At 39.0% G+C, this 14,953-nt stretch overlaps 1 pseudogene; it reads right to left on the bottom strand.

Annotated features, from left to right (window-relative positions):
* Positions 1-208: 208 nt before the first annotated feature.
* Positions 209-14,953, bottom strand: part of LOC129514507 (60S acidic ribosomal protein P0-like) — a 54,147-nt pseudogene continuing 39,402 nt past the window's right edge.

Consider the following 14,953-nt stretch of genomic DNA (forward strand, 5'->3'; position numbering starts at 1 on the left):
TTTCCCTTGTTAATCTGTCTTTTATTACAAGGGTCTCAGCTAAGAACTCAGAAGGGTAGATGGAAAATTAATTTCCCTCACCTATGCCCCCGCCCTGTAATATAATCTCTATTTGAGTTTCTATTCCACTAGATATCTGAAACTAAATATCATTTAATTTAGAGCAATCTCACATTGCTGTAAGTCGGAAACTTAATTCAAGATACTCTTAGTTCTGGGTTTTAGCACCGGCGTTGGCACAGCAGTGCAAGTAGTGAAAGCCGGTGAGTGAGAAGTAGTGGTGGTGAGGTGGGAACTGGTCTGTGGTTGTCGTGTCTGTGGTCAGATGCCTAGGAGGACGACGTTGATCTTTCCGGTCAGTTTGTCCCGCAAAGGACAGCCACGTTGCCCGATGCTCGGCGGCAAGCCTTCTCTTCTGTGTTTCTACCTCTCTCCTGCAGTGGGGAAAACATCCAGAGGTTTTCCTATCCTACTCTGGCTTTCTCAGCCCTGCCTATGCAGCCATTGCTGCTCTACTCCTGTGCCACATTTGTCATGGAAGGCCCTGGAGGGTTTCTCTAGAACACTTGCCACTTCCCTCGGCTGTGTTTGGTGACAAAGGCACAGGTGCCTTCTGCTTTCAAGTTCCTTTACAAATCTGGGCACTTTGGGATATACTCAGAAGAGAGGGACATGACACAGGCCACCTTCTTAAGGAAATACCACGATATCCAGCATCCCTTCCTGAAGCCTGTTGTGTCTACGTCTGAACTGGTGGGTGGGCAGGTAGGCACAGTAGGGACTCTTCTCTGATTGCTTATAGCATGAGCGTGCCCAAAGTCCTGCAGAACTCTGGATGCAGAGAAGGGTCAGGGTCAACGGGAAGTTGGAAGGAACATTTTCAATAATTAATATAATAAAATGTTATCCTGTTGAATAATTTATTTTTGTTTTTTAAAGATTTATTTATTAGAGAGAGAGAGAGAGAGGGTACACTTGAGGCGAGTGGGGAGGGGGTAGAGGGAGAGAGAGAGAGAGAATATTTCAAGCAGATTCCCCCCTGGGCTCAGAGCTCGATCCTAGGACCCTGAGATTATGACCTGAGCAGAAATCAAGAGTTAGAGGCACAATGGACTGAGCCACCCACTTGGTTTTCATACTGAAATGAACTAGGGAAACAGTAGGTAAGTGGTTATCAAGAGTGTGGGTTCTGAGAGTAGATAGACCAGTGTGTTGTATTTTTGTCTCTGAGTTTCTTTCTTTCTTTCTTTCTTTCTTTCTTTCTTTCTTTCTTTCTTTCTTTCTTTCTTTCTTTTTTCTTTCTTTCTTTCTTTCTTTCTTTCTTTCTTTCTTTCTTTCTTTCTCTTTCTCTTTCTTTCTTTCTTTCTTTCTTTCTTTCTTTCTTTCTTTCTTTTTCTTCTTTTTTTTTTTAAGATTGTATTTATTTATTCATGATAGACATAGAGAGAGAGAGAGAGGCAGAGAAAGAAGCAGGCTCCTTGGCAGGAGCCCGACATGGGACTCGATCCCGGGACTCCAGGATGGCGCCCTGGGTCAAAGGCAGGCGCTAAACCACTGAGCCACCCAGGGATCCCCAGCCTCTGGGTTCTTTAAGTGGGGATCGGGTATCTATTTGTTAAGGTTTTTAAATCTCAATTTTCTTTTTTTTTAATATTTTATTTATTCATGAGAGAGAGAGAGAGAGACAGAGGCAGAGACCCAGGCAGAGGGAGAAGCAGGCTCCATGCAGGGAGTCCAATGTGGGACTTGATCCCGGGTCTCCAGGATCACGCCCTGGGCTGAAGGCAGGTGCTCCACCACTGAGCCACCCGGGCTGCCCTAAACCTCAATTTTCTTATGTATAAAGCGGAGGCAGTAACATCTATAGTGTCTGTGTATCTGTGTATGTGAAAGTGCACAAAGAGAGTTGGGCCTGCAGTATAGAAGCAATAAATGGCAGCCATTTTCAGGAAGAATAACAAAAGCGGGAAAAAGGCCCATTTGCAATTTTTCCAACTGGTTATTAGACCTTTCCCCTAGGACGTCCCAAGTATTAGGTCAGGTCTCATAGGACTTCATGGGCATTTGAGTGCAGCTCCAGGAAGCTGAAGTCACTGCAGCCGAGAACAGGTTCTCTCTCTGGTACTCACTCTTAGTTACGTAGAGCCTCAAGTCTTGTGGTATTTTTAAGAAACGACTGCTTAGCTTTCATTCCCAGTGTGGCCCATCCTTTATGAACTGTCAGTGGAAAGGAAGCAGATGAAAGGAGGAATTCCAAGGGTATAATATCACCATGGCCTCATGAAACAGGGGGAAAGAAACCAAACAATTTATAGTGGACAAACTTCTAGATGTTTATTGCCAAGACCTGCTCAGAGTAAAAAGAAAATGCAAACAAATGCCATGTCTCTGTCCTGCACTGTAAGAAAAAGCAAAGTTACTTTACTCAGCTTTTAAAAAAAATATTTTCCTTTTCTACTCTCCACTATGGCTTTGGTATTCTGGGTAGGAGAGGAAGATAAATTGCTGCTCGATTTTCCTGGGAGTTTTGACAGTGATTCCATGTTGAGCTGGCCTCTGATTCCTCTTTACTCTTAGACGTTGGAGTTCAATCCCTTCCAGAGAGATGTTCAGCTTTGGGATTAGCTTCCTTCCTGAGGTAATATGGTGCTTGCTGGTGGTGAGGTGGCAAGAATTGACTTGGGGTAAGAAACTGCAGTCTCCCATACACACAGGCTCTCTGTCCAGATATGATCTATTAATTAATCGTATGCATCTATTAGGTTTTAGTGCTTTACTGTGTGAAGTCAGTTCTGTGAAAAAAAATGTGACTTGTATTCCACAATCAGTTATTCTCACAGCACTATTTAACACAAAGCTCTCCGATTCAGAGTGTTTTTAAAAAAGTATCCTTGTATTCTTTTCTGTTGTGGCTGTAAGCCTTATGATGGGTCCATCCAAATAATCCATATAAGCCCTCCATCTGAAGACCTTGAACACCATAAGATCTGCAAAATCACTTTTGCCATATAAACCAGCATATTCACGAGTTTTGGGGATTAGGATATGGATGTCTTTGGGGTCCGTTACTCTAACATATCCTACCCTCTGTTTCATGAAGATTTACTTTTGTCCAGATGTAAAATATGTTCATTCCCATTCCAACACCTCAAAAAGTATCAGCCCAGTTTTGTATTAAATGAAAGTTCCAGATCTCATCAGCTCTAAAGTCCCACAACTCATCAGGTATAGGTGAGGCTCTGGGTGATTCCGAGGCTCAATTTATCTCCATCTGTGAATCTGTGGAACTCAAGAAACAAGTTGCCAGCTCCCTAAGTACAACGATAGGATAAACACGAGATAACAGACATAGATGTTCTAATTCAAAAGGTGAGAAAATAGAAAGAGTGAAGAAGTCACCCGTCCTTCAAGACCCAGCAGGGCAAACATTAAATTTCAAGGCCTGTGAACAAACTTCTGTGGTTCATAGCTTCACCCCCTGGGATGGAGGCTATGGCCTTGGTCATCCTTCTGTCTTTATGAAGGAGAGCAGGTGTTTGCAGATGTGAAGTTTTATCAGTCTGTTTCCTGCTTGGAGAATTTTGGGAATCCGGCAGCTGTCTTTCATTTCATCTTCTCTGCATCCCCTTTAATTCAAGCTGCCAGTGTTTCTACTGCTTAATACTCTCAAAAACCTTGTGGATCTCCCATGTATGTCATGGGGATTTACTCCATTAGATAGGAAGCTTCTTTGCAGATATTTCTTGGATAACTCAACCTCTGGTCCTCATTCCTGACTTCTGCTGAGATTATTGAGAGGACCCATGAATTATGCACCTAATCTATTCAGAGAACTCCCTGGGACTGAATGCTTAGACTTTCTGAGCACTCTGAAGGTTGTTCAGCCACACCCTCCACTTTCTCTCCAGAGCATGATTTCCTAATAAGTGAATCTCCTGATTTTACTGTCTTTTGATATCTGGATAGGTTCAGAGTTTTTCAAATCATCTAGTCCTGGTTTCTCTGGCTGAATGATTCTTCCTTTAACCTCTTTCCTCTAGCACTTTACTATAAGTACCCAGAAGAAACCTGGCCTCACCTTCAGCACTTTGCTTGGAAATCTCAGCCTTATATCCAAGCTCGTCATTTATCAGTTTGCTTTGTAGATAACTGCAGGATACAGTTCGCTTATGCTTTTTGTCACTATATCTATACAACGATCTGCTTTCCTCTAGTTCTCAGTGATATGTTCCTACCTTAGTGGTACTTTTGATGTCCATATTTCTACAGTCTCTTTATGACATCTTAGGTATTCTCTGAGACTATATATATATATTTCTGTGCATGGTTGCCCTCCTCCTTCTGAGACTTCAGTAACAGAATCAACATCCGTATTTCTACAGACAGTCTGTAGGCAATCTAGGCCTTTTACCATGCTCCTCAAAAGTCGTCAAGCCTCTGTCCATTGCCCAGTTCCAAAGACACTCCCACATTTTCAGAGTTTTGTTTTTCGTTTTTTCCAGCTGCGCTTTATTTCTAGGTACCAGAATTTTTATCCATTTCCTGGTGTAACAAATCGTCAAAAACCTAGGGACTTAAAGCAACACAAATTTGTTACCTTATAGTCTGGAGGCAAATATGAAATCTATCTCATGGCTAAAATGTGAAGAAGCAGCAGGGCTGCATTTCTTTTGTACTCTTGAAGATAATTTATTCCTTAATTTTTCCAGCTTCTATAGGCTTCCCATATTCCTTAGTTTTTGCCTCTCTTCCAGCAGCCACACTGCTCTAACCTCGGCTTCCACTGTCACATCTTCTTCTGTGACTCTGACTCTTTGACTCTCTTCTTTCACTTATAAGGATCCTTATGATTACACTGATCCCACCTATATAATTTAGGACAGTCTCTCTACCTTAAATGCTTAAATTAATCACATCTGCAGAGTCCCTTTTGCCAAGTAAGGTAACATATTCACAAGTGCTGAGGACTAGAATGTGGACTTCTCTGGGGGACTATTATTTTGCTCATCATAGCATCTTAACTGTTTCAGGTTGCATTCTCTGGAATCAAGGTCTGAGAGTCCGGTTGAGATGCAAAGATTTTAGGGATTAACACCTGAGGAAGGGAGCAAGAATGGGCAAAGAAAAAGTTGGATTTTGATGTAGGTCTGATAAAACCTTGCCCAACTCAAGGCCAGTTGCTATCAAAGTTGTCCTGTATTGAGTCAGAATGTTACCCCCACCTTGTTCGTTCACCGAATAAACATCACCTACAGTGAAGGAGCTTTCTGCAGCTGAGGCAGACTCTGAAAGAGCCAACCCTTGGAGACTGTCTGCTGGTCACTAGGGGGAAGTTCTTCCTAGAAGGGTACCCTGGATCATGCATCTTCGTGTTTATCATGTGTATTGGGTCATCGTGAATGTGAAAGAGATTAGAAGGTAGGTGTGTAGTTCCTGCAACCTTTGAGTTGGAAGCTTCTCCTGGACCAGCTCTCAAGTCCTGGGACAGTAGTGGTTCAACTATTATAGTATTTAGGGTAGCCATTTAGCTTAGGAAAGAACTCATTTGGGCTCCAGGAACCAATGGCCATAATGGAAGTTTCCCTGTATACTTAGAGCATTCTTTCTGGAGGTTGTTGGGGAAAGTCTAGTTTATTCAACACCCAGATACAGTCTTCTGTCTCCATGCCAATAATTATTGCCATCACCTAATTTCATATTGCTATTATTTATTGAACCCTTACTCTGTACCAAGCACTGTGATAAGTATTTTACATGTAGCATCTCACTTAATCATTTCATTATGGCTGGGAACAGGTCAGGAACCAGATGCGGGTTAAGTAAAAGGGCATGAAAAATTTCAATTCTAGGCCCAGTGATCCTTCTTGGGATTGTTATATCACAGCTCAGCAACAATAGACCTCTGGTCACCATCTTCTTTTGCCCAAGTCTTGACACATAACTACAGTATGTTTAAAACATGGAATGAGGGGTCACTGAGATCAGTTGTTCGAGTTCTAGAACACTGACTACTTTGCCATTCCAACATTGACTCTGTCCTAATAAGTTCCACTGTTTTCTAGAAGGTGCTGAATGGTTTTTCATTCTTTTAAAATTTAGATTCAGGCTTCATTTTTGGTGGGATTTGAGGCCAAATGGGAGGAGAGATTTGTCATGCTATTTGTATTATTAAATTCTGATTACCCAGTGAAAGTGACAGGTAAGACCATTAGTCTAGAAGCTATAGCCAAAGCAACCCTGCTAATTTTCTCTGACACTGAATGTTTTGGTGTGTTTTTTCCTATGCTCAGTATTTATGATGATCAGAAAAACAAGTCATGTCATATATAAAGATATTTGCAAACATGCTTACATTTTCTGTGTGATATGGTGTCTTTTTGAAGTTCTGGGCTCAGCTATGAAAATCTGTTCCACTCTTGTAGACTCGTGTAACTAAAATTTAGACTCTTTTTAAACTATGAGAGAGAGAGCTATCAAAGACAGCTTAAATCCTCTCATTTGTAATTTTGTACTTAAAATTTAAAGTCACATGTTTGAAGTCTCTTACATGATTATAGTCTGCATGTATAATTTCTCTTCAGTGCTAGACACTTTTGAATTCTCTAAAATAATCTGTAACTTCCCAAGCATATTCATGTGAACAAGATCTTGAGTTCTAAATGTATATAGATTTTTATTTATTTATTTTAATTTAAAATTAGCCAACATATAGTACATCATTCGTTTCAGATGCAGTGTTCAATAATTTCATCCTTTCTGATGGCGATGCCTAGTTGGTTTCTATCAGGATTTTGAGCTTTCTGGCAACAAGTAAACTTGAGATAATAGCTTTCTTACAGAAATAGAATTCTCTGGCTATGTCATGAATGCAGTCCTTGAGAGAGAAGGGGGGCACAAATGATTACATGTATGTTTGATGGGACAAGACCTTGACAATTCTGTTAGTGGGTCTCCTCTACAATACACAGGAAAAGCCTTACAACTAGCTTTCCTAAGTTGAGGCTTTCACTGTTTGCCCTATATTAGTTTTGTATTGTTGGTATGACAAATTTCCAGCAATTTAGTGGCTTAAAATGATACAGATGTACTATAGCTCTGGAGGTCAGAAGAAGCTCAAAATGTGTCTCACTGGGCAAAAACCCAATTCTTTGCCATTTCTGGGTTCTAGGGACTGCCTGCATCCCTTGACCAACAGAGTCATTTCAATCTATTATTCTTCTGTTAATGCAGATAAACAGTTATCTGGCTCAGACCCTCTTGCCTCCCTCTTAAAAAGGACCCTTCTGATTACATTAGGTCCTGCTGGATAATTCAGGGTAATTTCCTTAACATAATCACATACTCAAAGTTCCCTTTGCAGTGTATGGTATCATATGCACAGGTTCCAGGGATTTGGACATGGACTTTTTGGTGCGCAGTTATTCAACTTAGCATATACTCATTCATGTTGAGCTTTCCAACCAAAATGGCTCCAGCTAGACCTCTTCAATGGCTTCCTATTTCTTCTCACATCAAATCCATATTTATTTATTTATTATTTTTAAAAAAGATTTTATTTATTTATTCATGAGAGACAGAGGCAGAGACACAGGCAGAGGGAGAAGCAGGACTCGATCCTGAATCCTGGGATCACACCCTGAGCCAAAGGCTGACACTCAACTGCTGAGCCACCAGGGTGTCCCATTTGGAGTTTTCTTTTGTTGGTTCATGACTTTTAAAAACTTCCACTTAGAAGGTAATAAAATAGATCTCAACTTGGTATCTACCGAGTAAACAATAGAGGCTTCTGTATGGATCCATTCCATAACCCACTGTAAAACCATTTTTCCTCATTTGGAGGGCTTGAACACAGATAGTGGACCTTTCTCAAACTTAAAACAATAGACCATGTGGCCTTTTTGTGTTTACTTGCTGGTAATTGTTGATACATTTGATTGAATTTTACTTAAGGTGTAATTTCATTATAACACTCCACCCAGAAGGAAATTATGGATAAAGGGAAAATAGTCCCCCTTACTTTTAATTGTGGAGTTTATCAAAGACGCTTTTGTTATTTACCAAAAGAAACTGATGATTGTTGAATGGCCAATTTGGCTTAGGTCGGTTTGCAATAATGAACTTAGGAAAAAGATATTATTATTATTATTATTTTATTTTATTATTATTTTTTTTAATTTATGATAGTCACAGAGAGAGAGAGAGAGAGAGAGAGAGAGAGAGGCAGAGACACAGGCAGAGGGAGAAGCAGGCTCCATGCACCGGGAGCCCGACGTGGGATTCGATCCCGGATCTCCAGGATCGCGCCCTGGGCCAAAGGCAGGCGCCAAACCACTGCGCCACCCAGGGATCCCTATTATTATTATTTTAAAGATTTTATTTATTTATTCATGAGAGACACAGAGAGAGAGTCAGAGACAGAAACAGAGACACAGGCAGAGAGAGAAGCAGGCTCCATGCAGGGAGTCCAATGTGGGACTTGATCTTAGGACTCCAGGACCATGCCCTGGGCCGAAGGCAGGCACTAAACCACTGAGTCATCCAGGGGTCCCAGATATTATTATTATTGCCTTAATTTTATAGATGAGTATACTAAGGGATGTAAAATCAGGTGACTGAACACTGATAGGTTAGGATTTATATCTAGGCAGTATGAGTTGAAGGTATTTGCATTTCTCTTTATGCAAAACAATTGGTGTATGTTTATATTCACTTGGGGCAATTGGCAGACATGACATATGAAGACTAGAGACTTCTGTGTAGAGTAGTGAAAGGAAAAACATTCTAAAAATTTATTTATTTGAGAGCAAGTGTGAGCAGGGGAGGGGCAGAGGGAGAGGAAGAGGATCTTAAGCAGACTGTCTGGTGAGCACAGAACCCCACATGGGGCTTGATCTCAGGACCAAAATCAAGTCGGATGCTTAACTGACTGAGCCATCCAGGTGTCTGAAGAAAATGTTTAAAGACTTGAAAGTATGGCTTCTTTTCTCCATTAGTAACATTCAAAAGCAGGGTACATCTTTTGCATGTTAAATAGGTCTATTTAGTTTCTTGCCTCCATTGCTGTGGAAGAGAAGTAGGAAGGAACTTACTGATTGGCTTCAAGGTAAACTTACTAGTAGCACTTTACCTGGAAGGAATTTATTGCCCACGTCTCCCAAGATGGTGTAAAGGACTGTTGGCCTGTGTAGACAGTGCAGTTATATACATAGTAATTGATTCTAAATATACAAATCGTATATATAGAGGACTGTATATGGTGTGTGTGTGTATATTTATGTTCCATAAAGGTGTTTTGGTTCATTTCACATAATTCATTTTTCTCTATCTTGAAGTCTTAACTTATAGGACTGTTCCATATATTTTTTAGCCAGAAATACTAAACCTTCAAAGAATATCAATATTGACTATAACGGAATTGACTATAATGGAATATAACTCTATATAGTTATATAGTTATATAACTATAATGCGTTGCTTTTACATTATTGTGGATATTAAGTGATAATTAATTTTAACCAAAGTCACTTACATTGGGGTATCCTTTTCAGTAAAATTTATGAAACACCTACGATGGCAAAATAAAGAATCTGACTCTTAGGGGTGACTACTGATGTCTGATTTATGCACTGTGAGCAAAATGTGATACAGGGAATGGTATCACTATAGATTATGGAAAATTAGAATAGTAAGAAAACTACATTTTAGAAAAATAACAACAATGCAAAGTGTCTTTTAAATTTTTCTTTCTAGCTGGTAAACTCAATTTCAGTCAGGGAATACCTTTAATCATCATCAAGTGAATAATAAATCCCTGCTGCTACTCATCCTGGAGCACAATTCATTGGGTTTGCCCCCATGACAAGCAACCCCATCACAAACCAATGCTTATATAATTTATACTGTTTGCCTTTATGACTTTTAATTTATAGTTCATGTTTGAAACTGCAGGTTATTTTCTCTTTTCAAAGAATTTTAATATGTATGAGATGTTTTTTCAGACCATTAGGCAACTTAGTATCTTATGCCTCAGTTTCAACTGTTTTTAAGAATTAAGGTCTGTATTTTTGCTGGGCTCTCCAGGTTCTTCCCAAACACATTTTTTTTTCCCCAAACACATTTAATGAACAGTATCATATAGCTTATTTTTTTTAATGTCCAGGTGATTCCAAACATAAGTCCAAACTTGGTTAATAGTCTGATTAGGTATTTTTTTACTTGACATGGTAGCAGACAACCGGAGGAAATTTAATTATTTATATAAAGTGGAAAATGAGAAACAGAGACTGGTATAAAAAGACAAAGCATCAGTAATAATAATAGTAATGGCAATAATCCCCAAGTTTGCTGGTCTTTTCACTTTCTTATTAATGGTGCCTTTTAATGAATAGAAACTGCAAAGTTAACGAAGTCTAGTTTATTCATCTTTACCTTTATACTTAGTGAATTTTGTGTTCCTTTGAAAAAAATCTTTGAGCTAGATCAAGAACACATTTTCCTGTGTAGTCTTTTTTTTTTTTTTTTTTTTTAGATTGACTGATTTTAGGGAGTAGGGTTGGTAGGGGCACAGGGAGAGGGAGTGCGAGAATACCAAGTAGACTCCTCGCTGAGCATAGCTCCTGACCTGGGGCTTGGTCTCAGGACCAGGACTCCGAGATCATGACCTGAGCTGAAAGGAAGAGTCGGGGACTTAAGTAACTGAACCACCCAAGCGCCCCTTCCCTTGTAATCTTATGGGAGGCTTAGTGCAGTGCCTTTCACGTTTAGGTCTGTGATTCACTTGGAACGGAGAAGTTTATATGTATGTGGTATGAGGAAGAGATAACATTCCCCCCCCCCCAGTTGATCTAGCACCATTTATTGGTAAGATCACTCTCTCTACAGTATTATGGTTGACACCTTTATTGTAAATTGGCTTACTCTAAGTGTCTAGGAATATTTCTAGACTTAATTTTTCCATTGGTCCATTTGTCTGTTCTTGTACCTGTAATTTAATTGATTTCTGTAGCTTTGTCTCATGTATTGATAACTGGTAGTGGAGAAACCTTCTACTTTGTTTCTTTTCTTGAAGATATTGGCTATTTTGTAATCAGGTTGTTAATTTCTCCCTACCTTATCCTTAATTGCTAGCATTTTGATTGGTGCTACCTTAAATTCGGAGAGAATTGATGCTTTTAATAAGACCACGTCTTCTAAATCATGCACATGGTACTTCTGCATGGAGGTCTTGCTCATCTTTTGTTAGATTTATGTTTAGGTGTTTGATATTTTTTGATGCTAGTATAAATTACATTTTTCTACAGTTTATTTCTCATATAGAAATACAGTTGATTTTAAAATATTGATCTTGTATCTTGTGACCTTACTAAATTCTTTTGTCATTCATACTTACCTTTAGATCCATGTATTTTTAGATATTCATGTATTTTTAGATATTCTGTGTAGATTCATTTATAATTATTCTGTTCATGACACTATCTTTTTTAAATCATTTAAAAAAATTTATTTTGACAGAGAGAGAGAGAGAGAGAGAGAGAGAGAGAGCAAGAGCATAAACACAAGCAGGGGGAGCAGCAGAGGGAGAAGGAGAAGGAAGCAGGCTCTCCGTTGAGCAGGGAGCCTGATGCAGGGCTCCATCCTAGGACCCTGGGATCATGACCTGAGCTGAAGGCAGAAGCTTTAACTGATCAAGCCACCCAGGTGCCTCTCTTCATGACATTGTTATATATTTTTTAATCTAAGGAAACACGTCTTTCATCACTTCTGGAAAATTTCCTGCCTTTGTTTTAGTTGAATATAGCTCCTTCATTTTTCTAGTTTTTAAATTTCTTTCTCTCAATCAGAGATATTATTGCAAAACTTCACATCATCAAAGATACCAAAGAATCTGCAAAGCAACCTGAAAGAGAACGATTATTCATAAAGGAACAGTAGGTAGATTGACAACAGATTTCATGTTACCAGAAAAAGAAACTGAAGGACAGCTATCTGAAAGGATAGCTAAGAGAAGCTATCAACCTAGAATTCTTTTTTTTCTTTAAGATTGTTTATTTATTTATTCATTCATGAGAGACACAGAGAGAGGCAGAGACACAGGCAGAGGGAGAAGCAGGCTCCCTGTGGGGAGCCCGACGTAGGACTCAATCCTGGGATCCCAGGGTCACGTTCTGAGCTGAAGGCAGATGCTCAACCACTGAGCCACCCAGGTGTCCCCTAGAATTATCAGACTAAAATTTCTTTCAAGAAAGTGTGAAGTAAAGACATTTTCAGTGGCAGACTCAATTTGATTCTCCAGTAACATTATTAAGAAATACTTATTATGTATATGTCACTAGGACGAGAGAATAAAACAGTATTAGGGGGATGGGGAGAAGATGTAACTACATGATAGATTTAAACAAGTGTTTGGAGATTACCATGAGCAATAATAGTCTTCCCGTACATTTGAAAACTTTATTTATTTATTTATTTATTTATTTATTTATAAAGATTTTTTATTTTTTTTATTTATTTATGATAGTCACAGAGAGAGAGAGAGGCAGAGACACAGGCAGAGGGAGAAGCAGGCTCCATGCACTGGGAGCCTGATGTGGGATTCGATCCCGGGTCTCCAGGATCGCGCCCTGGGCCAAAGGCAGGCGCCAAACCGCTGCGCCACCCAGGGATCCTATTTTTAAAGATTTTAATTATTTATTCATGACAGACACACAAACAGAGAGAGAGAGAGAGAGGCAGAGACACAGGCAGAGGGAGAAGCAGGCTCCATGCAGGGAGCCCGATGTGGGACTTGATCCCCAGTCTCCAGGATCACACCCTGGGCTGAAGGCGGCGCTAAACTGCTGAGCCACCCAGGGCTGCCCGAAAACTTACTTTAAAGGAACAATTTTCTTTCTTTTTTTTTTTTTTTTAGGAACAATTTTCTAAAAAAAAAAAGTTTTCAAATTGGATGCTGGAACAGGCCAAGATTCATTAATAACACTGAGTAAAATGAAATCATTCCATATAAAAAAGTCAAAATAAAGGCCCAGATGGTTTAAGTATGAATTCTAACAACTCTCCAGAAACAGATTACCTGTATACAAATTATTGCAATAAATAAAAAGGACTTTTCTTCTCATGCTTATTTTATGATATTTGTATAACTTTGGTTATAAAACAAGATATATTAGGACAATACAAGGAAAGAAAATTATGAACATAGATATAAAATTACTAAAAATACCATTAAACAAAATTTGCAAGTGCTTATCATGATGAAATGTATCCCATCTAAGTTGATTTTACTCCAAGAATAAAAGACATTAACATTAGATAAAATGTAATTTTGGGATGTCGGGGTGGCTCAGTGATTGAGCATCTGCCTTCAGCTCAGGGTGTGATCCTGGAATCCCAGGATCGAGTCCCATGTCGGGCTCCGTGCATGGAGCCTGCTTTTCCCTCTGCCTGTGTCTCTGCCTCTCTCTCTGTCTCTGTCTCTCATGAATAAATAAATACAATCTTAAAAAAAAAGTAATTTTAAACCAGAAACTCTCCCTAAGCTAAAAAAAAAAAAAAAATCTATCAAACCCGCAGCAAGTATCATGCTTAGTGGTGATACATCTGAGAAGAAAACAGACTACACTCTGCTTGGCAAACGTGTTGCTTGTCTGGGGTCTATTTAGATGATTGAAGAATATCCTCTTTTGTATATCAACTATATATTTGAAAACTTCTAAGTGATAAACTGCGGTTCATGTCAGAAGAGCTGTGATCTACAGATAATTTATTTTTAGGTGTCAAACAGTTCGTTCAAGCACTTTCAGATTTCAGTGCTGGGAATTTGGTTTTGACATTTAGACAAAGACAGACTGCTTATATTTTAGAGGATTCCAACTTAAATTCATCTTCTAATCTGATTATATACACATTTCATACAAGAATTTATCCATATAATACATTGGGAAAATCCATAACAGAGGTATTGCTTTAACTTATGTAATAAGATAATGATTGTTGTATAATGTTATACTGAATCTTTTGCTATTGCATGCCACAAGAAAGAGCTATAGCAGGCGTAAGGATTGAAAAGGGGGAACAGGTGGTTGGCATTCCTAGATCGTATGATTGTCAATCCAAGAGAATTAGAACCAATAAGGAAATTCAATAACTTTTACTAGATACAATGCAATTTTAAAACAGCTAATGGCATTTTATTCAGAGACAAAAAGCAATTAGAAAATGTAATTAGAATAGAGATCCCACAGACAATGGCAAGAAAAATGATAAGTAATCTTGGAGTACCTTTAACAAAAGGTACTTAAGATATTATTTCTAAAATGATACATTTTATAAAATCTAAAATTATAAAACTTTATTAAAATATGAAAGAAAATCTAAATAACTGAGAAGCAGTCTCTATTGATGGATGAGGTTACCGAGTACCATATGACAGCTGCCTCTAAGTTAATTTATAAACAATGGAATTTGAATGACATCAATAGTATTTTTATTTATTTATTTATTTGATTTTTTTAAAAAAAATTATTTATTCATGAGAGGCAGAGACACAGGCAGAGGGAGAAGCAGGCTCCATGCAGGGAGCCCGATGTGGGACTTGATCTGGGACCCAAGGATCACGCCCTGGGCCAAAGGCAGGTGCTAAACCACCGAGCCACCCAGGGATCCCCCCAAATAAGTTCTTGATGGAGATAGAGCTTTGGAACAAAACAAAAGCCCAGAAATACATGAATATAAAGTTGGTGCATTTAGTTACTTAATACTTATTAAGCACTCTCCTTTGTGCTAGTGGGGGCTTCTTCAGGTTGTCTTCCAGGTTCCTTTGACATGATCCTGCTGGTCATTGATAATGTCCTTACTACTGACAACATTTTCCAGACTCACCCGGTACGTTTCCTGCTCCTAACCTGGAATCAGCCATTTCTCCAAGAAGTCCTGATTTCTCTTATGGGAAGTAGAA

The sequence above is a fragment of the Nyctereutes procyonoides genome, unplaced genomic scaffold (genome assembly GCF_905146905.1).
Source record: "Nyctereutes procyonoides isolate TBG_1078 unplaced genomic scaffold, NYPRO_anot_genome, whole genome shotgun sequence".
Taxonomy (NCBI): domain Eukaryota; kingdom Metazoa; phylum Chordata; class Mammalia; order Carnivora; family Canidae; genus Nyctereutes; species Nyctereutes procyonoides.